The following is a 21,956-nucleotide window of genomic DNA, read 5'->3' on the forward strand; positions in this document are numbered from 1 at the left end:
TGAATGCATACCTGGAGAAGCATTTCCAGCTCCTAGTAGAAAGAAATGCTGAACACTGGGACAAGAAAGGATTTTAAGTAATTATTCACTCTAGTGTATTCTCTGCCTCGAGATAAAACCAGACCAAACTGATTCCACGCAGAGCTGGGGACTGCACTGGTATTTAACCGTAATGAATGGGAAGTCAAGAGGTTCTTTAACAGAAAGGATTCCTTGAGCTGCACAGCCTCTCCCACCGTGGGAGGTGGTCAGACAATCCCAGCCCATCACACAGCCTCTGCCCTCCACCTGTGAAGCCTTCCACACACCTCTGAAGTGTTGTGGGCGGCTATGTCAGTGGGCCCCTGCATTATTTATTTTAAATCATTTTCATATGTGTTAATTTAAAACACGTGGCCTCGTATCCATACATACACATTCCTATACAGAAGCACGCATGCGTATGCAGTCTCTATGTGAATTATGTTAACTAATTCAACAACCAAAGATGAAAGGAAAAAATCACTACTAAGTCTTCCAATAAGAATCCAACACACACATTTTTTCTGTGCAGAACATTTATTTAACCCCATCACATATTAAGGTCTACATAGCCAAGGCTGAGCAAAATGGACCTCTCTTTTCTCTCACTTAAAAAAATTCTAAATTGGATTCTTAGTGACCAGACAGTGAAATCCCTCCTCCTGTACTTCTCTCTTTTTCTCTTGAACTTAAGAAATGTGTAGGAAAATCAGAATGATGGAAGCTCTGTGGCAGTGGAGACCGGATCTGTCTTGCTCCACAGCCCCAGGGTCCAGCACCCTGCCCAGAGCACACTAGGGGCAGCATGAGTGCTTGTTAAACACACGATAAAACAGTGACCCAAATACAAAGCAGGAGGTCTCACTACCACACATCTCAGGCATGCAGGGCTGGTAGGTAATACAGCAGTTTTAAGTGAAGTTTGTTTGGCTTATTTATACTGATATATAAATTATGCTTTCCAACTTTATTGAGATACTACTGACATCTAACATATGTAAGTTTAAGGTGTACAACGTGACGATCTGATACCCATACGTATTACAAAACGATTACCACAATAAGGTTAGTTAACACCTCTATCCCCTCACAGTCACCTTCTTGGATGTTTATGGTGACGACATTCAAGATCTATTACTCTCTTAACAACCTGCAAGTATATGACACAATACTAACTATAGTCACCAGGCTGCACATTAGATCCCAGAACTGATTCGTCTTATAACTGGAAGTTTGCACCCTTTGACCAGCATCTCCCTATTTCCCTCACCCCCAGCCCCTGGCAACCATCCTTCTACTCTCAATTTCTATGAGTTCAGCTTTTTTAGATTCCACATGTAAGTGAGATCATACAGTATTTGTCTTTCTCAGTCTCACTTACTTCACTTAGCATAATGCCCTCAAGGTCCATCGCCTTGTGCAAAAGACAGGATTTCCTTCCTCTTAATGGCTGAATAATATTCTATTATACAGATATATATCTCACAGCTTCTTTATCCATTCATCCATAAGTGGACACTTAGGTTATTTCCGTGTCTTGGCTATTGTAAATAATGCTGCAGTGAACGTGGGGATGCAGATATCTCTTCCAGATAGTGATTTTATTTCCTTCAGATATATACCCAGAAATGGAATTGCTGGATCATATGGTAGTTCTATTTTTAATTTTTTGAGGAACCTCCATACTGTGTTCCATAGTGGCTGCACCAATTTACATTCCCATCAACAGTGCAAAAGGGTTCCCTTTTCTCCACATCCTTGCCAACGCTTGTTACCTCATCTTTTTAATAAGAGTCATTCTGACAGGTGTGAGATGACAGCTCATTGTGGTTTTGATTTGCATTTCCCTAATGATTAGTGATGCTGTGCATCTTTTCATGTACCTGTTGACCATCTGTAAGTCTTCTTTGGAAAAATGTCTATTCAGGTCCTCTGTCCATTTTTTAATCAGATTGCTTGTTTTTTAACAGTATTAACCTACTATCAGATAGCTGGTTTGCAATTATTTTCTCCCATTCTGCAGGCTGCCTTTTCATTCTGTTGTTTCCTTTGCCATGTAGAAGCTTTTTAGTTTAATATAGTCCCACTTGTTTATTTTTGCTTTTATTGCTTGCACTTTTGATATCAGTGTCATTTCCAAAAGATCATTGCCAAGACCAAGGTCAAGAAGCTTTTTCCCTATGTTTTCCTATAATAATATTACAGTGTTGGGTCTTACATTTAAGTCTTTTAATTTCGAGCTAATTTTTGTAAGTGGTGAAAGACGGCATCTAATTTCATTCTTTTATGTCCAGTTTTCTCAGCACCATTTTTATTGAAGAGACTACTCTTTCCCCATTCAATATTCTTGGATCCCTCGTCAAATATTAGTTGATCGAATATGCATGGGCTTATTTCTGAGCTCTTAATTCTGTTCCATTGGTCTATATGTCTGTTTATATGCCAGAACCATACTATTTTGATTACTATAGCTTTGTAACAAAAATATAAATTATTACAATGGGCAAAACATGACTAAACACAGATGAGGGTTTGAATGAGGATCCCATTCTGGTATTAATTTCAAAGAAAAAAAGAGCTAACTTCTGGTTTCTAGTCCACTATGTAGGTAGTTTAAAAGTCACACTGTCCTAACTATAAGTAAAAGGCTGGGGAAAAAAAAAAACCTGAAAACCAACAACTCTTCTTAGATCTGTCAGAGAAGTGAGGTCACAGGGCAAACTGCTGCCCCCAAATTGGAGAGACAGTCAGATACAGACGATTACAACTTACTGGAGCAGAAACCCAAGAGAAGGTGCCAGGGTAGGAAAACCTAAACGGTAATTTGACAAATTGGTGGAGGCTCAGAGTGGACAGGTCTGATGGTTAAAAACTCCAGGGAGCCCCAGCCATGGGGGGGAGGGGGGAGGGGGGGAGTCCCCAAACCTCTGTGAGATCTTCTCCAGGAGCTCCCCCAGATCCTCACAGAGAATATCAGAGAAAGATTCCCTCGTGCTTCCAGAAGAAGGTGGGGAACGTAGCCATTTTTACATATGCCAGAGCCCTCTGTTCTTCTTTTTTTTTTTTTTTTTTTTTTGGATGATTAACTTCATTTTTTTTTAACATCTTCTTTATTGGAGTATAATTGCTTTACAATGGTGTGTTAGTTTCTGCTTTATAACAAAGTGAATCAGCTATACGCATACATATATCCCCATATCCCCTCCCTCTTGCATCTCCCTCCCACCCTCCCTATCCCACCCCTCTAGGTGGTCACAAAGCACCAAGCTGATCTCCCTGTGCTATGCAGCTGCTTCCCACTAGCTATCTATTTCACATTTGGTAGTGTATATATGTCCATGCCACTCTCTCACTTTGTCCCAGCTTACACCCTTCCCCCTCCCCGGGTCCTCAAGTCCATTCTCTACATCTGTATCTTTATCTTAACAAGCCCTGCCCTCAGGAGAAACCATTTTACCAGAGCCTCACCTACCTGGGGGAAGAGAAATACCCAACTCCAGCCCCCTCCAGCCACCCTGTCCCACCTACGGGGACACGGGGACGACTGAGAAGCACTGTGAAGTTCACAGTCCAGGGGAACAGGCCCACCAGAAGCTAAGACCTAATCACAGGACTATAGAATGCTCCCCCCCTCCCCAAACCTCACCACTACATTTCACAGGCCGATTTATTAAAGCTCCCCTCACAGTCCCTCATGCCCACCTTCCAGCTAAAAATTACAAGGCATGCAAAAAAACAAAAGCAGTCTGAAAAGCTGAAAAAGCTTCAGAACCAGAGTCACACATGGCAGGGAAGCTGGAATTACCAAACTAAGACTTTTTTAAAACTATGATTAATAAGCTAAGGGCTTTATTTGCAGCAATATGGATGGACGTAGAGATTATCATACCAAGGGAAGTAAGTCAGAAAGAGACAAATACCATATGATATCACTTACATGTGGAATCTAAAATATGACACAAATGAACTTATCTGTGATACAGAAACAGACTCACAGACATAGAGAACAGACTTGTGGTTGCCAAGGTGGGGTGGGGGGGGGGGGAATGAAAGATTGGGAGTTTGGGATCAGCAGATGCAAATTAGTATATATAGGTTGGATAAACAACAAGGTCCTACTGTATAGCACAGGGAACTATATTCAGCATCCTGTAATAAACCATAATGGAAAAGAATGTGAAAAAGAAAGTATATATCTATAACTGAATCACTTTGCTGTAGAGCAGAAATTAACGTCGTAAATCAACTATACTTCAATAAAATAAATTTTTTAAAAAATAAGCTAAGGGCTTCAACAGAGAAAGTAGACAGCGTGCAGGAATCTTTCACAAAAATTAACCCAAAATGGATCACAGATCTAAAAGTAAAACACAAAACTATTAAACTCCTAGAAGACAAAATGGGATAAACCCTAGATGACTTCTGGCGTGGTGATAACTTTTTAGATACAACACCAAAGGCAAAATCAATGAAAGAAATCATCGCCAAGCTGGGCTTCATTAAAATGAAAAACTTCTGCTCTAGGAAAGACAATGTCAAGAGAATTAGAGGATCAGCCATGACTGCGAAAAACTATCTGCACTCTTGGTGTTGTACATTCTATGGCCTTTGATGTGTGTCCCATCGTAGAACAGCTTCACTGCCCTAAAAACCTTCTGTGTTCTGCATGTTCATCCTTCCTTCCCCCCAACTTAACCTCTGACAACCACTGATCTTTTCACTGTCTCCATAGTTTTACCTTTTCCAGAGCCCATATAGTTGGAATCTTAGAGTATGTAGTCTTCAGATTGGCTTCTTTCACTTAGTAATATGCATACGGTTCCTAAAATATTCACTATCTGGTTCTTTACAGGAAATTCGCCAACCTCTCTTGTAGACACTGTGCAAAGCAGTTGTACAGATTACCTCTTTACATGTTTTAGTCCAGTGAGGTAAAAATGATTATTATCCCCATTTTAAGGAGGAAGCTGAGGCTTATCAAGATTAAGTAATTGGCCAAAGTCCCAAGTGGCCAAGCCAGAGTTCAACCCCAAACTCACTGGCTCAGAGCAGATGCTCTAAACCACCGAGCTCTACTGAGTGGGAGCTGGGAGGATGACGTAACCCTAATGTTACATAAGCACTGGTACAAAGGTAAAGGGCCAAAGCCAATCTCTGGAACGGAGGGACTCCCACACACTCTGGGGAAACATTTCCTGAATCCCATCCTATGACGGGTACCGCAGTATCACCAACATTCCCATGATAACGTCACGCCATTTGCTCTTGACACTCTGGATGGAGCCAGAATCCCTCAGCCGACTGGCCCCCAGTCCACTGACTCGGCCGCTGCTGTATTCAATGTGCCGTCACCACACTGATCCCCTCTCTAAGGACTGGCTAAGTCAGCATCTTGGCACCTCGCTCCCTGAGCTAAACAGACTTTGGAGGGCCAACCTTAGAACCCAACCGCAACTGAATATCAATACACGATGGACAGAGATGAGTCCAGGTTCTGAGAAACTACACATCACTCATTTTTCAGAATGCAACTATCTTCTAAGACAACAGGGTTTTAGCAGAAAACTTTTCACCATTTTAATAGCAAAAGACCAAAAGGCAACCTGAAAAGAATAAAAAAGCGCTTTTGTTCTAAGGAATCCATTTAGGCTACAGGATTTTGCAAATTCTGCACACAAAGCTGAAGAAGGACTTCTGGCTTAGAGCCAAACAGCCATCCTCAGAACACAGTGAGTCTGAAGTGAGCAGCCCCTCCTTAGAGCCACAGACACAAGGCTCTCCCAAACTGCTATAAACAAGCCTGTTTAATTTTGTTTAATCCAGTATTGCCCAGACTTATTTGAACAAGGGTTTTTCTCTCTCTCAAGGAACCTCATCAACACTGGAGCAGTCTATCAACAAACAGCTCCTGAGTGTCTGCTTTTGTGTCAAGAACTCAACTAAGGAGTAGAACCAGAAGCCAGGGAGGACACTTGTTAAATACATAACTGCAAATAATTAACCAAACATCAGTGTCCTGCAAAGGACATACACGGGGACCAGGGAAAAATGCATCAGGAAATACTGCTCGGGTGGAAGGTGCGCTGGATAACCGGATTATTATCTTCTGACCTAAACTCGGACACTGACTCCCTGTGTTCAGGTGCCAGACGCTCCCAACCACGGTACAGAAAGGTTGGAGAAGACTGGCTCTAAGGCCCCATCCATTTTGAATATTCTATGCCATTAATTCAATGTGAAATGAGAGAAATGAATAAGAGATTTCAATATACTACTTAGATACTTCAAAAGACACAGTGATGGTTCGGATAATGAAGCTAAACTGGAAAAATGTCTTCAGAATATATGTTCAGAATTGAAATGAGCTCTGAGTATTTTTCCTGAAGCAATAATGAAGCTGTGAGAGCTTTAAAGGGGGAAATTCAGTCCACCATGACCTGACACGTGCTCTTTCTCCAGCCTTGGCACCCCAATACCCCCAACCCCCTTGCTCCAAGCCTACTCAGTTTCCCTGAAAGCCCCGATTCCCCAGGGTAACGGCTTCCTCTGAGCTCCGGCCACCAGAAAGCGTTTATCACCCCAACCCAGGACTCCCGACAGCGACTCAGTTCTACGCTGGCTACAAGGTCAACTCCTCTCTGAACCCTTTCTGGCATCCTCACTACCATCTTCCAGAAGGCTTGACCTGTTGACCAAGCCCTCCTTCATGTCTCCACCAATCCTAAGACTGATTTCTGGCCGGCCTGGTCACTTATTAGCTGTGTGACGAGTTCCTTATCGACTCCAGTCCCCATTTCCTGTCATAGGACAAAGAGCATCCACATGGCAGGACTGTTACAAGACTCCAATGAATTGCTACCTCGTTCCCTGAGCTAAACAGACTTTGGAGGGCCAACCTCAGAACCTAACCATAACTGAATATCAACACTCAATGGACAGAGATGAATCCAGGTTCTGAGAAACTACACATCACTCATTTTTCAGAATGCAACTATCTTCTAAGACAACAGGGTTTTAGCAGGAAACTTTTCACCATTTTAATAGCAAAAGGCAACCTAAAAAGAATAAAAAAGCACTTTTGTTCTAAGGAATCCATTTAAGCTACAGGTTTTCGCAAATTCTGGACACAAAACTGAAAAAGGACATCTGGTTTAGAGCCAAACAGCCATCCTCAGAACACAGTGCTTCGAACAGTGGCCGGCACGTAGCAAGTGCCTTCAGTCAAAACCGCCTTCTGTTTTCCCTTTCTTCCTCCTGAACAAAATCCCACTTTTGTTAGGGACAGCAGGGGTACCAGCTGAAGAAACCATTCCCAGCCTTCCTTGCAGCCAGAAGGGGCCATGCAGCACAGCTCCACGATGAGATATAAGCCAAAGCTGTTGAGCAGGGCTGAAAACGGGGATAAACTCTGCTAACATATGCCCCATTGCCCTTCCCAGGCCTCTTGACTAAATCTCACATGCGATTACGTGGTTGCAGAAACTGTCTTGAAACCATTGAGAGAAAGACCAAGGGAATTACACAGACCTCAGCTCTGGGCGAACCACTGAACCCTTGCCACCAGCAGCCCAGCTGTGCAGTTCTCGTCCAACGAGGGGAGAAAGGACAACCCTTAACTGGCTTAAGGCACCTTTTCTCTGCACTCCGGGTGCTGTTATCTGCAGCCAAATGCATCCCTGATACGGTTAACTCTTATTAACCGAGAACCTACAACAATTTATTTCATTCTTTGTTTCAAGTTGGGCTTCCCCACCAGATGGAAAGTGTCTTATTCACGTTCACACAATCTCTCTCACCAAGCAGGTGTTCACAAATGTCCAGTGAATGGACAAAGTGACAACAAGGCCATCACAGTTTGTCCCTAGTTCTTTTCTAAGAGAAAAAAAGATTTTTCTTCTTCCCTCCCTAGCTAAACTGGATATACTTTAGATTATTTAGCATTTATAAAAGTGCCCACAGAGTGCCTGAAACTAAAGTTCTTTATTTAACAAGCCCTAAGAACATTATTTGCCGAGCACTGCTTTCAATGCTTTCACAAAAACCTTATTTAATCCTCATAACAACCCGATGAGACAGGTACTGTTATCTCCCTTTCACAGACGAGGAAGCTGAAGCACTGTGAGGTGCCCAAGGTCACACAGCCAGCAACTGGCAGGGCTGGCACTGGATTCCACGCAGTCGGGTTCCAGAGTTCAAGTCCTTAACTGTTATTCTCTGCTGTCTCTCAGCCACTAAGGATGGCAATACCTCCTTCTCCCTGTTTCTACAAAAATAAGGAATGAGCTGGGAGAAAATTCCTTCTGATTATCTATCAAGGTTCTTGGCTCCACAAACCAGCAGAAACCAAGGAAGAGAAAGCTGCATCCACTATACCAAGGGTCAAGGTTACTTTCCTAGAGTAAATATGATCAAACCTACGACTGACGATAAAAAGATAAGCGAGGAGTTGTAGGTTTTCATTTTCTTAAGAACTTCTAGAGCTGAAAATGAGGAAAACTCGAGGTAAAAGAAGAAAAGTCTTTTAAGGGGCAAATATAAGCAAACAAATAAATACTAATAAATGACAACGCTTTCTAATGCAAGCTAATCAAAATGACCACCTAACACCCAGATTTAGAAAAATATTTTACCTGTAAGATATTACCCAGGTATTTGAGGCAACTTTGGAAAAAAGTATTTTAAAAACTGAGAAAAGACGACTTCCCTGGTGGCTCAGTGGTTAGGAATCCGCCTGCCAATGCAGGGGACACGGGTTCAAGCCCTGATCCGGGAAGATCCAACATGCCACGGAGAAACTAAGCCCGTGAGCCACAACTACTGAGCCTGCGCTCTAGAGCCCATGAGCCACAACTACTGAGCCCACGTGCCACAACTACTGAAGCCCGCACAACTGGAGCCCATGCTCTGCAACAAGAGAAGCCACCATGAGAAGCCCACGCACCGCAATGAAGAGTGGCCCCGGCTCGCCGCAACTAGAGAAAGCCCCTGCGCAGCAACTAAGACCCAACGCAGCCAAAAATTAAAAAATAAAATAAATAAATTTTTTTTTTAAAGTGAGAAAAGAACCTCCAAAAACGTGAGGGGACATATTTACATCTTTCAGCATCAATTCTCAAGGTGGCTGCAAGAAGACGTTTCTTCTACTGAATTCTTCACCATTTACCTCTCACAGATTCAGCATCCAGAAATCAGTACCCAGGCCCTAGTACACTTAGCAATACCTGCCAAGTCCTTTCAGACAAATTCACTACCAAGGACCTTGGAATTAAAAGACGGGAGGAGGGCTGGTTCTTCCATCTCCAGTGACATCTAGTGCTGAGAAACTGAAATGCACCCTGGAGCACAATATTCCTTCCAATTATTATCACATTAACGGCATACTATAAAATCAGAATATGTATAACTCAAAAACATACGGTTTTTTCCACAATTGGAATTGCCAGTTGTCAATTGTCTTCTAACCCCAAATTTAAAGTATCTCATAAGGTTAATCCATTGAGAAGATACAATTGTTTGAGGGGAAGAAATCACCCTGTTCTCCAATTTTTTGTTTGTTTTAAATGCAAATGTAGCTTTATTTACCAATAGTAGACTAGGATGTCAGGAGATTCTGCAGACATTAAAAGACTCCTTTTAAATTTAACCAAAAAGAACTCTGGCTTAATATAACAATAAATACAAGCCATTTATTCAAAACCAACTTCAAAAATCTCTGAAGGAAAATAATTTAAATGCAGATGAAACCCATTATAGGATGGCTTGCTGATTTAAATATGCCATAGGCTAAATCTTGTCTCCAGAGTTTACATGTTAAAATTATATTCTAAAAGATGCGGGCCAGCCACATTCTCTTTATCAAAGTAAAGCACCATTCTGGAATTAAGATCTAGGCATTTGGAAACCATTTTATAAGAGTAAGATATAATTAAAGAGCACTGGATTAGGAGGAAAAAACAGGATCTAGCCCTGGTTCTACCTCTAGAACTTAAAGACCAACTCAATTTCTCTTGGCTTCAACTTCCTCATTTAAGAAAAAAAGTTTTTCTTCTGTAGGATGAGGGAAGAGTTTCACCTAAATTCCTTCTTGAGCCCCTTGTTCTAACATTCTGTGTTCTATGAACAAGATGATCTTTAAGATCTCTTTGAGTGTTTTTTAAAATTAGTTAAACCACACACAATGACACTGCACTTTGAGGAATTCAGTACTAAGACTCAACAAAGGAGATTTGTCATTGAAATCAGTGTGGAGTATACAAAGATCTCTTTAGGATGTTTAGATGATGACCCCAGAACTTGATCCACGACATATTAAACCACATTCACTAGGACCTTGTACTTTCTAAACCATAAGGATTGCCTGAAGCCTTTTAATTAAGATTTTTCAGAAATCACACAATTTAAGTGGGCTTTGTCACTAAACCCAGATATTCACAAACATTCTGATCAAGTGAAGTTTTGCTACCAGAATAAGTTTAGGTTTTTTAGTGGTTTTTTTTTTTTTTAATTTTCTGCCCCTTCACCTCCTTTATAGCTCTGAAACACCAAAAGAGGCAGGAGGGCCTTGGATTTCCGCTGGCTCTGCTTTAAAACATCAAGGCTTTCTGTTCCATATGGGAGGAGGGGGACTCGGAGAGCCCAGTCGGTGGGGAAACTTTGGTTAAGTCCCTGGTTCTTGCTGCACAGACGAGGCTGGGGTGCGAGGAGACGTCTTCGGGCTCTGTGAGGTCCCTGGCTGGCCAGACGGGAGCCCCGGACAGTGTGCTACCTCATTCCACCACCAGGAGGTGACTGTTCCCTCTGGCTTTTTTTTCCTGTGGGGATGCTGACAGGGTGGGTGGCGGGGAGGGAGGCAAGGAGTGCAGTGTAGGGTCACAGCAGGTAAAGCAAGATCTAGGCCTGGGACCCTCGGCAGAGAGCGCCGCTTCCCTCCGCAGGGAGTCTGGTGGGGTTGGGGTGGGTGGGGGGGTAGGTTTTGGGACCCGGGTCCCGTTGACAGAAGGCTGGGGGAGGGAGGCCATGCAGCCCAAGGCAACAGTTAACCCAACGCAGCGGGAGATGTTCCTTCTCTACCCTGCCAGGGAACCCCTTCCTCCCAGCTGCGAGGACAAGGTTTCTGGAAACACTGCCGCCTGCTCAGGTATGCGCACCACCCGGGTGTGGCCAGACTCTGGAATCTGCTTGCAGTCGAACAACGGGGGAAGGCAGCAGAGCTGGGTTAACTGCATAGACGGGGACAGCTCCAAACTCCCTCCTCCTGTCCCCCCAAGTGGACGAACCTAGGATTCCGGAAATTCGCGGAGGGTCATACCAAAGCGAAACGGAAAGTGGGTAATAAAGCTAGGTTTGTCTTTCCCGACCCCCACCCCCCTTCACCCCCTCCCCGCCGGGGTGCCCCCTGCAGGCCACGTCCCTGGCACGTCTTCAGCACCTATTGCAGACGGAGGCGCACTTCGGTGCCGGTTTCCCAGGGCACCACCCTGGCGCGGAAGGAGCTGGCCCCGGCCTTCTGCGCCTCCTGGATAAGGCGGTGCATGGGTCGCCGCGGCGCGGGAAGGCCACGTGGCCTCCTGCCAGCAGCCCCACGGGGCAGAAGTCGTTGGCGCCGTCGCCCACGTAGAAAAGGCGCTCGAAGTGCACGCCGTCGTGGGCCCGCTCGCGCAGGTAGTCGCTGCGCACCTTGTGCTTGCACACGCTGGCGGGGCAGCGAGCGCAGCTGTGCGCGTGGAAGGGCCGCAGCGCCAGCGGCCCCCGAGAGTCGGGTCCCGACGGGCTGCTGAAGATGCGGCGGAACAGGCCGTGGTGGCCGGCGGCGCGCAGCGCACTCTCCACGCCAAAGGTGTTGGCATCTGAGATGAGAATAACCTCAAAGCGCGCGCCCTGCCCGGCCACAGACTACTGCAGCTCGCCCATGCCGGGCGACAGGGAGATGGCCTCGTAGATGGCGCGCAGGTCCCTCGGCCGCACGCCCTGCTCGCCCAGGTACTGGAAGACGCGCTGCGTGTACTCGTTGTAGAAGCCCTCGCGGTAGGTGGCAAGCAGGCGCTCAGGCAGCCGCTGGCCCGGCGCGGCGCGCACGATGGAGTCATCGCTGTTTTCGTCCATGATAGTCTCGTCAAAGTCGAGGGTCAGGAGGAAGCACGCGGCGCGCCCTGCACAGCCATCCCGCTGTCCCTAGACAGGCATCGGAGGCCAGCAACTGGAAAACACCCGCTCATTGTCAGTACATCACCCTGGGCACCACCTGTAGGGACTGTTGGCCTCCAGCCATCGTCCAGAGCTCCTCTGCTAGCTCTGTCCTGAGTGATCAAATCGTTCTGTGGTCACCAAAAAGAGTCCCTCAGAGGAAAGGGGGACAGGACCTCTGAGCTTCTCCTGCAGGGTGGGGAGCGGCAGCTGCCGAGCTCCGTCGCCGCTGAGTTTGGAATGTAAAGCGTGCGCTGAGGGGCTAGCTGCGGTATGTGGGCGCAGGATGGAGCAAGGGGTGCTTACAGAATCGGAGGGGACGCCGTGTCTTAGCCACCCCCGGATTTCTGGGCTCTGGCTCTCACGCGTCCCTCCAGTCCTGAGGGGCCCTGGATGATGTGCATCTGGGCCGTTCCCTCCACTTCCCCGTCCCCCAGTCGAGGTCTTTGTTTAGTTTACAGGGAATGTTTATCGAAAAGGCTTTCTAAGATGAGGAAGGAGATCTAAGAAATTTAAAATCTGCCTGGAGTTTCCTACTACAATTATGGTTATTACTCTCTAACTTTGCAGAAAGGACGCTGACCTAGCTAAAAGTCACAGCTCTGTCATAGAAGAGCTGAAAAGAGACCTCAGGGGTGGGGAGACCAGGAGAAGGAGTAGTCAAACTCCACAAAGACAGGAAATGAGGGGATTGAACCCGAAAGACCCACCAGGTTTGGGTCTATTTCTGATCACTGCACTGGTATCCCCCAAGTATCACAGGAGGGACCCCCCCCCCCACCCCCCGCCCTGGAGCATCTGTGACGAGCTGGTGTCTGAGTGAGTGACAGCTCTCCAGGACGAGTGTGACGGCTCTCCAGGAAGAGAGAGTGACGGCTCTCTAGGACGAGTGAGTGACGGCTCTCCAGGATAGGGTTGGGGGTAGCAAGTCTACGCACAGACAAGGTGAGGGGAGCTGGAGAAGGCTGGAGCAGCGCCCGGTGACAGAGGAGAGGAAACACGGGACAACTCACTTGATAACAAGTTCCGAGGAGAAGTCATTTGGGAAAGAGGCTAATTAAAAATAATGGTAATAAGGTTTGTTTTTTATACCATCAGGAAATTCAAAACAGAACCACCATGTGACACCACTGCACACCCAACATAAATGGCAAAAAAAAAAAAAAAAAGGACAGAAAACAGCAAATGTTGGGGAGGAGATGGAACCCTCACACGTGGCAGGTGGGAGTGTAAATGGTACAAGCACTTTGGAAAACTATTTTCAGTACCTACTAAAGAGGAGCGGACACCCGCTCCATGACCCAGCAGTTCTTCTCCTAGGCATACACCCATCAGAAATATGTACATTCGCTCACAGTACATACAGGAAGGTTCACAGCAGCACTATTTCTAACAGCCCAAACCAGGAAACAACCCAAATTCAAAGAGTAGAATGAATAAACTGTGATACAGCCACATTATATAATACTATGCAACAATGAAAATAAACACTACTTTGCAAAAAACATAGACGGATCTCACAAACACAATGCAGAACAAATGAAGCCAGTCACCTAAAAAATACGTTCTGTATGGTTCCATATGTATAAAGTTTGAAAGCAGGATAAACCAAGCTATGCTTTTCGAGTCAAGCCAGACATCTTCCTTGGAGGGAAGAATGACTAGAAGGGGGCACAGCAGGGACACCCAGGGGCTGATAACGTTCTGTTTCTTCCCCCAGACATGGGGCATATGGGTGCATTCAGTTTATGAAAATCCATCAAGCAGGACAAACGATTTGTGTAACGTGCCATACGTATGTGATACATAAATGCCCGAACTGAGAACAGCTCTCAGGGCACATTCACAAAGGAAGAGTGGTCCAAAACAAAAGAAGTCCCGCAGCAAGGGACCAAAAGGAAGCCATCTGGGCCCAAGCCCAAGATAGGGGACCCACACCCAAGATAGGGGACCCACAGGGATAATTCCATGCAGGCTCCTGAGAAGGAACCCACGTCCTTCTCAAACAGAAGGAAATCTGAGAGCTCACCTCACCAGCCCACCTGGTCATGACTGAAAAAACTGAGACACAGAAACAGAGAGAGAGAGAGAATAATTTGGTCAAAGTCACACAACTAGTTAGGGATAAATCCAAGTGTAAAAGCCGGGTCACCTCAGTTAAGACAACTTAATTAATTATAAAATAGTCAAGATATTTCAAAAGAATGAATTGTGCAACCACTCAGAATGGGTAAGAACTCAAGAAAAGGACACAGCTTTTATCCATTTCATTCAAACGAGATAAGCAGTGAAAGGTGACAGGTGCACAGGACATCCACAGACAGGAGAAGGGGAACCTCAAAAAAAGGGGAGGAGAAGGCAATCTTGGAGAAAGTGGGAACATGGCACACTGACTGTGGATGAAATACAGCAAAACCAGAACTGCACCTCCTTTCCTCGTATGCAGCACTCAAAAAAATAACACTTTGCACATCTGGACCACTTTTCCTCGCCAAAGATCACATTTCAGATCTCTGTTTTATAAACAACCATCATTGTAGTAAAGGGCACTAGAACAACTGTATAAAAAGCAAGTCTCATATGAAGTAAAATATTACCTACAAAGGTAGACAGGAACACACAGCTAGTTGGATACAGTTCAAAAAAAAAAAGAACCTGAAATATGCTCAGAGAAATCATTAATATAAGAACAAAGCTAACAACACATCAGGAAAAAAAAATGATACCCAAGGAAATAACCATGACTCCTTGCTTAAGAAAAAGGCTAGAAACGAGCCAAGGCAGAAGAAATGACTATGCACAACCTTGGTGGAAATAAAAAACATCAGAGTCATGATTAAAGAAAGAGCGTTACAAAATGCAGAAGGAAACCTGAGCTTTTATTCTAGAGAAAGTAAATCCTGTCTTGACATTTATAGAGATAACAGAGCAGATGGTGCTCAAACAGTGGCCACCAGCCATGCTGGTTTTTCAAACACCGATGAACGACAACCAAATTCACGGCAAATACAGGCTCACTTCTTCAGACAACTTTTTTTCATCAATCTTTAAAACATGAAAAAGCCAAAAAGACAACGGTCAGAGAAAGACAAAAAAAAAAAAAAGCCAATGAATTAGAACATGAAAAAAAAAAAGTGAGGTCAGTTTGGAACAATTAAGAACTAGACAGCACAGTGGGGTCACAAGCAAACTTTGAGAGAGGGTTCAAATTCTGACCTCACCTATTCCTTCCTTAACTGAGTGCCCTCTGGGCCTCAGTTTCCTTGTCTATAAAGTGAAAAAATATATATTCCCCCTGCATAAGGCTGCTAAGCGGAATGATACTTAAAACTGTGCGTGTGTGTGGCTATCAAACGCTTGAGATGTGGCTTACAACTCACTCGTTTAAATTTTAAACTGCACTCAATTAAGTGGAAAACTTTTACACATGTTTGGAACATAGATTGCAATGAGAATCTACTTTTCAACTGCAAATTTAATAAAATCAAAATACAGGTCAAGTGTATCCAATGCAAATTTAGCACTGAATTGAGAGGCACTGTAAATGTAAACTTCACGCCATGTCAAAGATTTTTAAAAATTATGTTCCTCACTAATAATTTTTATCTTGATTATCTGTCAAAATCGTAAATTTTTTATATAATGGGTTATTAAATAAAATGTACTGTTAAAATTAATTTCAACTGTTTCTTTTTAAATGTGGCTATTAGAAAATTTAAATTCCCATATGTGGCGTGCATTACGTTTCTATTAAACAGTGCTGGCTTAGAACAATGCCTGGCACACAGGAAGAGTGCAGTAAATGTTACCCACTATTATCCCTATTAATATTATCAATATTAATTATTAAATGCAAGGCAGTTTGAGGGGGTCCAAAAACAATTTAAACATGTCTCTACCTCAGAGTCTGGCAAAGGAAAACCAGACATACTACAATAGATTTACAGAAAACAAATCATTAAATACCTAGCTGTGAGAAAAGAGGACTTGCAGGGAAAAAAATCCACCAAGAATGTATTCAGCTCACTGAAGACCTTCAAAATTGTCATTCTAAAAATCTACAGAAATCAGAATTTGTGTTACCTACCCAGTTAGACCAGATCCAGATGACAACAGAAAAAACAAACATTACATGAGGTACCCCACACAGACTAAAGGCAAACATCTGCTGTTTGTGGATTGGGGGCGGGAGGGGGGGTGGGCGGGGAGAAAGGTGCTCCTGAGTCCAGACCTGACCCACTGGGGCAGGGGGTCCTGCCTTGCTCCGGGGCCCCGCCCACGCTGAGCGTCAGCTGGATGGAGAATAAGGGACATTTGGATCAGGGATACTCTGACCATAAACACTGGGCAGACACATGCAGGAGGAAAGCAAGCCAGAGCCAAATTCTTACCAGGATGAAAGGCAGAAAAGGGGGCCCAGTGAATGCACACACCCAACAAAGCACGTTCCAGTATGTTCCTAGAAGCGCTACTCATAATAACCAAAAGACTGGAGATAAGAACCCAAATGGAGCTAACCAGCAGGAGAAGGGATAAAAAGGATGTGGTATTGTCACATAATAAAGTAGAAACTACTGCTAAACACGGCATGGATGAATCTTAAAGACAACAGGCTGCACAGAAGAAGCCAGAAACAAACATAGGATATACTGCAGGAAGCTCAGGAGGGCAAAACTCATCTACGTAATAGTTGTCAGAACGTCTCTGGGAGAGGAGGACAGGAAGTAGTAACTGACTAGGGAGGGACAAGAGGGACCCTCTGGGGAGTAAGAAATATTCTGTATCTCAACCTGGGTGTGCGTTTCAGGCGTGCACACACAGATGACAACTCATGAGCTGGACACTTCAGACGTGCGCTCTTTTACAAGTTCACCAAGTTGCACACTTCGAATGTGCACACTTTGTGTATGCTGAGCCTCATTTTAAAAAAATAAACTCAAAATAGCTTAAAAGGTCCTGTGAACAAACCACCCTATTTAACAACAAATAATCTATTCAGCTGAAATTTCTTTTCAAATAGCATCACCCAATGTCTCCATATGTCTGCATGAGTGTGCAATTCGGGGACTACAAAACTCTGCAAGAACTTACGTGTGCCATTTTTTCCTGGGAGCCCTCACCCATGCAATACCCATGTCGAGATGTGCTTCAGGGGATAATCTTCCACACGCCTAGGCCTGTGGGTCACAACTCCTGTGAGGCTCAGGGCACTTGTTTAAAAACAGAGATTTGGGGGTACCATCCCCAACATCTCTCCTCCCATGACACTGCAGAGCCCAGAAGATGGTCTTTTAAAAAGGCCCGCAAGGTATTCTGAGTGGAAACCACTTCCGTATGGAAAATCAACTTGCATGACGTGCAGAATAACCGGTATTTAGGTTGCTTTGGATGAGAAACTGAACTTAGCAACTGAAAGATCATAGCAAGTTCTGTTGCTTCATTTCTGTCCCCCAATCTGCGGGAAATGCCAGTGTAATTTTTACTTTAATAGCAAGGACAAGAAAGGCTTAAATATAATTCATTAATATAGAGTAGATTGGATCTAGAAGAAAATGAGCATCTTTGGTGATATTTGTGTTGTTAGATTCTTTCAAGGAGAAATCACAGCTGTTTGGAAACCACTCCTCTTACACACAGATGACTTGCTCAGGAAGGCTGTTTTTAGCTGGTAAAGCCGGCGCTACAAAGTATTACATAAGACAGTAGAAATCTATAACCATCCTCCACCTTGCAAGTATCAGAATATCCTGATAATAAATATTCACATGCAACCTAGGCCCATATTTGCTTTTCAGTTGCTGCCCATTGCTAATGATCCTGTCTTACAGATACATACTTCTTAAAACCACCACTTTTGCTAAGAGACTTGGAGTTCTACTGCCTGGAGTTAAGAGAAACGATGGTCATCCTTAAATGAGGCAAAGGCAAAATGAACCCGGATGCTAAGGAACAGTAATCTCCTAAAACCTGCTGTTGTGCTACAAATGGAGGGCAGTGCCAACTCGCCACTCATAGCAACTGTTGCTAGGCAGACTGGGCTGGGAAGCATCAAGCTAAAGGGGTCAACGGGAAATTAAGCCAAATTCAAAACCACATACGAAAAGCTGAAGAAGAGAACAGACGCTCATTCAGAGCTCATTTTAAATCACATAATCGACCTGAAAAAGGGAAGAGAAATGTGTTTAAATATGTGGAATTCATTGTGTGCCATCCTTCAATTCTAACACCAGAGAAGAGCGATTTCTCTTGTATGGAATGTTCCCACCATGGTACAGATACTCAGGGGCCCTTTCACATAGTCTTCCACCTGAATACAGGACTTCTGAGTCATAAAGGAAGTGTTTGAAAATATTTTCTCTTAAGAAATAAAAGAATACTTCAACTAAGTTGCATCTTCTGTTTGCCTTTAATATATTCCACACTACCGTTAAGTGACCAGGTTCTACGTCCAGCGGAAAACAGGGATGGTGTCACCAAGATTCGCCTGCCCCCAGCCCACCCCACGGTGCACAGCAGCTGCAGTGAATGGGCCTGACCTCACTCCAGCTCAAAGGTGGTTTGTCTCAACCAATCAGCGTAATCCATTCTCTTATCAAAGTGATTAGTGGAGATAACCCAGGCCTAAGCCAGTCAGCACCAGGCCCCAGGGATTGGTTCACAAATGCATCAACCAATCAATGCAAAGCTCAGAACTTTGCTGGAGACTCTGAAACCCAGACTCTGAATTTAGATGGTGTGATGGGTAAATATAAAGCTATAATTGCTGCTCTCACTTGGCCATTCTGAGAGCCTGAAGATGAAGTCATTACACCAAAAAGGCAAAACCAAGAACAGTCCCAGAGAACCAGAACCAGTGCCCTGGTTCAAACCGTGCCTAATTGCTACCCTACCGCCTGACCACTCCTCTTCTACCATTTAAGCCAGTTTGGAATTGGGTTTTCTGTTATTCAAAATTAACAAACATAAAATACTACATGATAAAATGTCTTATGAGTAATGCCCTGTTGTAGCTGCATAAAACTATACTTTTAAAAGTTTGCATATACACAAGTTCTGGCTTTTCTGACCAATTGAGAAGACATATATTACTGTCAAGCCAGTTTCACATATAAGAGGATGGATTTGGAGAAAATGAAACAAGTAAGAAAAATGGTCAATTATATGTTAAATCTAAAAAAACCTGAGCTCACAGATACAGAGAACAGATTGGTGGTTTGGTGGTTGCCAGAGGGGGCGGTATATGAAATGAAATGGGTGAATGTGGTCAAAAGGTACAGACTTCCAGTTACAAAATAAAGTCCTGAGGATGCACTGTACAGTATGGTGACTATAGTTAATAATACTTATTGCATTATTTGAAAGTTGCTAAGAGAGTAGATCTTAAAAGTTCTCATCACAAGAAAAAAAATGTAATTATGCTGAAGAATGTTAAGTAGACTTATTGTGGTGATCTCGTCACAAAATACACAAATAGTGAACCATTACGCTGTACACCTGAAACTAATATAATGTTAGGTGTCAATAACATCTCAATAAGAAAAAAAAAGGAAAAACTGGCTAACATTACTATAATGCTTACAACACTGACTACGGACACTGTTCTCACCTTACAGGACAGGTACCATTACCGTTTGCATCTTACAGTGAGGTTCTGAGACACAGAAAGCTCAAAGGGACCGAATATGCACAGACATACTGTGCATATTGTGTCTGTCAGAATAGGCACAGACACAAGTCATCAGACCAGGCGGGCAAAGGACCACCTCCTCGCTACCAGCTCTCTCCACCTCCACCCACTCCTCTCTGAACTCACGACTCTCAGGACCCCTCCAAGGTGAGTTAAGTATGTTCCTGGGGGACACGAACAATAAACTGATTGTACCATGAAATGGTCGCTTTTTAAGCTTTCCTGACAACGAAACCAAGTTCCTACAGTCTAGCACCCCCAGTGAGTTCAGGTGCACATAAAGCATACTTCCATATGACCAGGCAATCTTCTCCTCCCTGGCTGTGGTAATAAATATGCAGTAAGAGCCGGTCAGAGTACATGCCTCACTGCAAAAGATCAGAAGGAAAATCCCGTATGTATTCAAAATAATTTATCGCACAGTTCCAACATTTAACGGGGCGCATTTGACTTATTTCTGAGCCTTATTGCTCCAGAAACGGTATTCAAAAGTAAGAACCAACATATACTTGCAATACCTTTATTTATGAGCAGCTCCTTCAAGACGAAAACTGCCGTGGAAAATAAGGTAGGCTTGGCGTTATTAACAGCATCAGAGCTGGTTCTGGGAACAGCTCGCTTAGCCTCTGACCCTGCCACGCTCTCCATCGACCTCCAGTGCGGTGGTGCTGACAGTCATCTCCCCTATTAATTACCAAACCCCAGTTTCAGAGAACAATGAACTTTATTATTTCGCCTTTCATCTTAAAAAACAGCTGCAAGAGCAGAACTTTACAAAGAGGAGAACACACAGTCTGATGGCAATTAACAGCCAGAGTCTAACTTTAATGAGAGGTCAACAAATTAACAACCGCGTACGATATAAAGTGCAATAACATCTTTTTCCCCTTGCTTCAGATCAAGAACCAGCCAACGGGACAGTATGTGTGAATGCACTACAAACAGACAAAGGGCTTTGCACATGGGGGTACTGACGGTGACTTCTGTTCAAACAGACACGGAGTCATTCACATTAGTCCGAGCATTAAAGCAGGGAGACAAAAGATTTCTCATAAAGCTAGAAACAGTATGCGTGACTGTCTTAGGTCAGAATTTTGAACCATCAAATGCCCAAATGGTTGCTAATAAGGAAGGTGACCCATGGCTGGGTCACGAAGGAGGAGATGTCTCCTCCTTAATCCAAAATCTGAGCAAAATCAAGGTCCATAAATAGAATTCTATCCTAGAGCTACCCGCAGGTTCAATTCTTGTACCAAGAAGAGGTTAAGATTAACTGATTCTAAAGGAGACACAGGCCAGAAAAAGTGTCACCTCTCCATCACTTTGTCTGTAGGTTACCTAGAAACCAGAGTCCCCAGTGCCCTGGGCGGCAGGAACCCAGAGGCCCACAGACCTGACCGGCTGAGCAGCAGCCCCAGGTATCAGTGCTGCTTCCAAATCCATCACCCTCCCCAACACACGTCTCCTCCACAAAATGGAAAACTGCAGACAGCAGGAAAAACTTGTTTTATAGGATGCCATAATCTTCCAGAGACAAAAGTTCAGCTGATTGATTCTATCATAAAACAGAAATAAGTTGGTTTAAAGTATGCCTCTCCATGAAATTCGAGCTCAGAAAATCTGACGCCAGTAAAGGATTCCAATTTCATTTCACTCTATTTCTTACTAGTCAAAACATTCTGAAAAAGTAAAAAAAAAAAATTTCTTCCATCAATGTGTGACCCACTCCTGCCAGGGGCCTGTAGGATCTGCCTCTTCTGCTCCTCAGAGAAGGAACAGTAAAACACCAGCACAATTTAAGAGGAAATCATTTGCATTAGGATCCCATCCTAATGTAGATTCAAATACGTGCCATCCTCCAAATTCGACTCAGTATTGTTTACCATAAGAAAAACAATCCATTTAATTAATGTCTGGGAAAAAAAAAAAAACACTTTACTTCAACTTATACTTGCATAAATCACTCACTTTTCCAGAACCAGCCTCTCCAGTGACATCCTCTGCCTGTGGGCAGCCTGTTTCCTCCCCCCAACCCCCCGCCCCATGCCAAACCACAGTCGGATGC

At 44.0% G+C, this 21,956-nt stretch overlaps 1 protein-coding gene and 1 pseudogene across 4 annotated transcripts in view; both read right to left on the bottom strand.

Annotated features, from left to right (window-relative positions):
* The window catches only part of KIF16B (kinesin family member 16B), a 289,942-nt gene that overhangs the window by 194,908 nt on the left and 73,078 nt on the right, over positions 1–21,956 (bottom strand). The gene's annotated exons all lie outside the window — the stretch shown is intronic.
* On the bottom strand, positions 11,324–12,411 carry LOC118880908 (annotated as a pseudogene).

Source organism: Balaenoptera musculus, chromosome 15 (genome assembly GCF_009873245.2).
Source record: "Balaenoptera musculus isolate JJ_BM4_2016_0621 chromosome 15, mBalMus1.pri.v3, whole genome shotgun sequence".
NCBI lineage: Eukaryota > Metazoa > Chordata > Mammalia > Artiodactyla > Balaenopteridae > Balaenoptera > Balaenoptera musculus.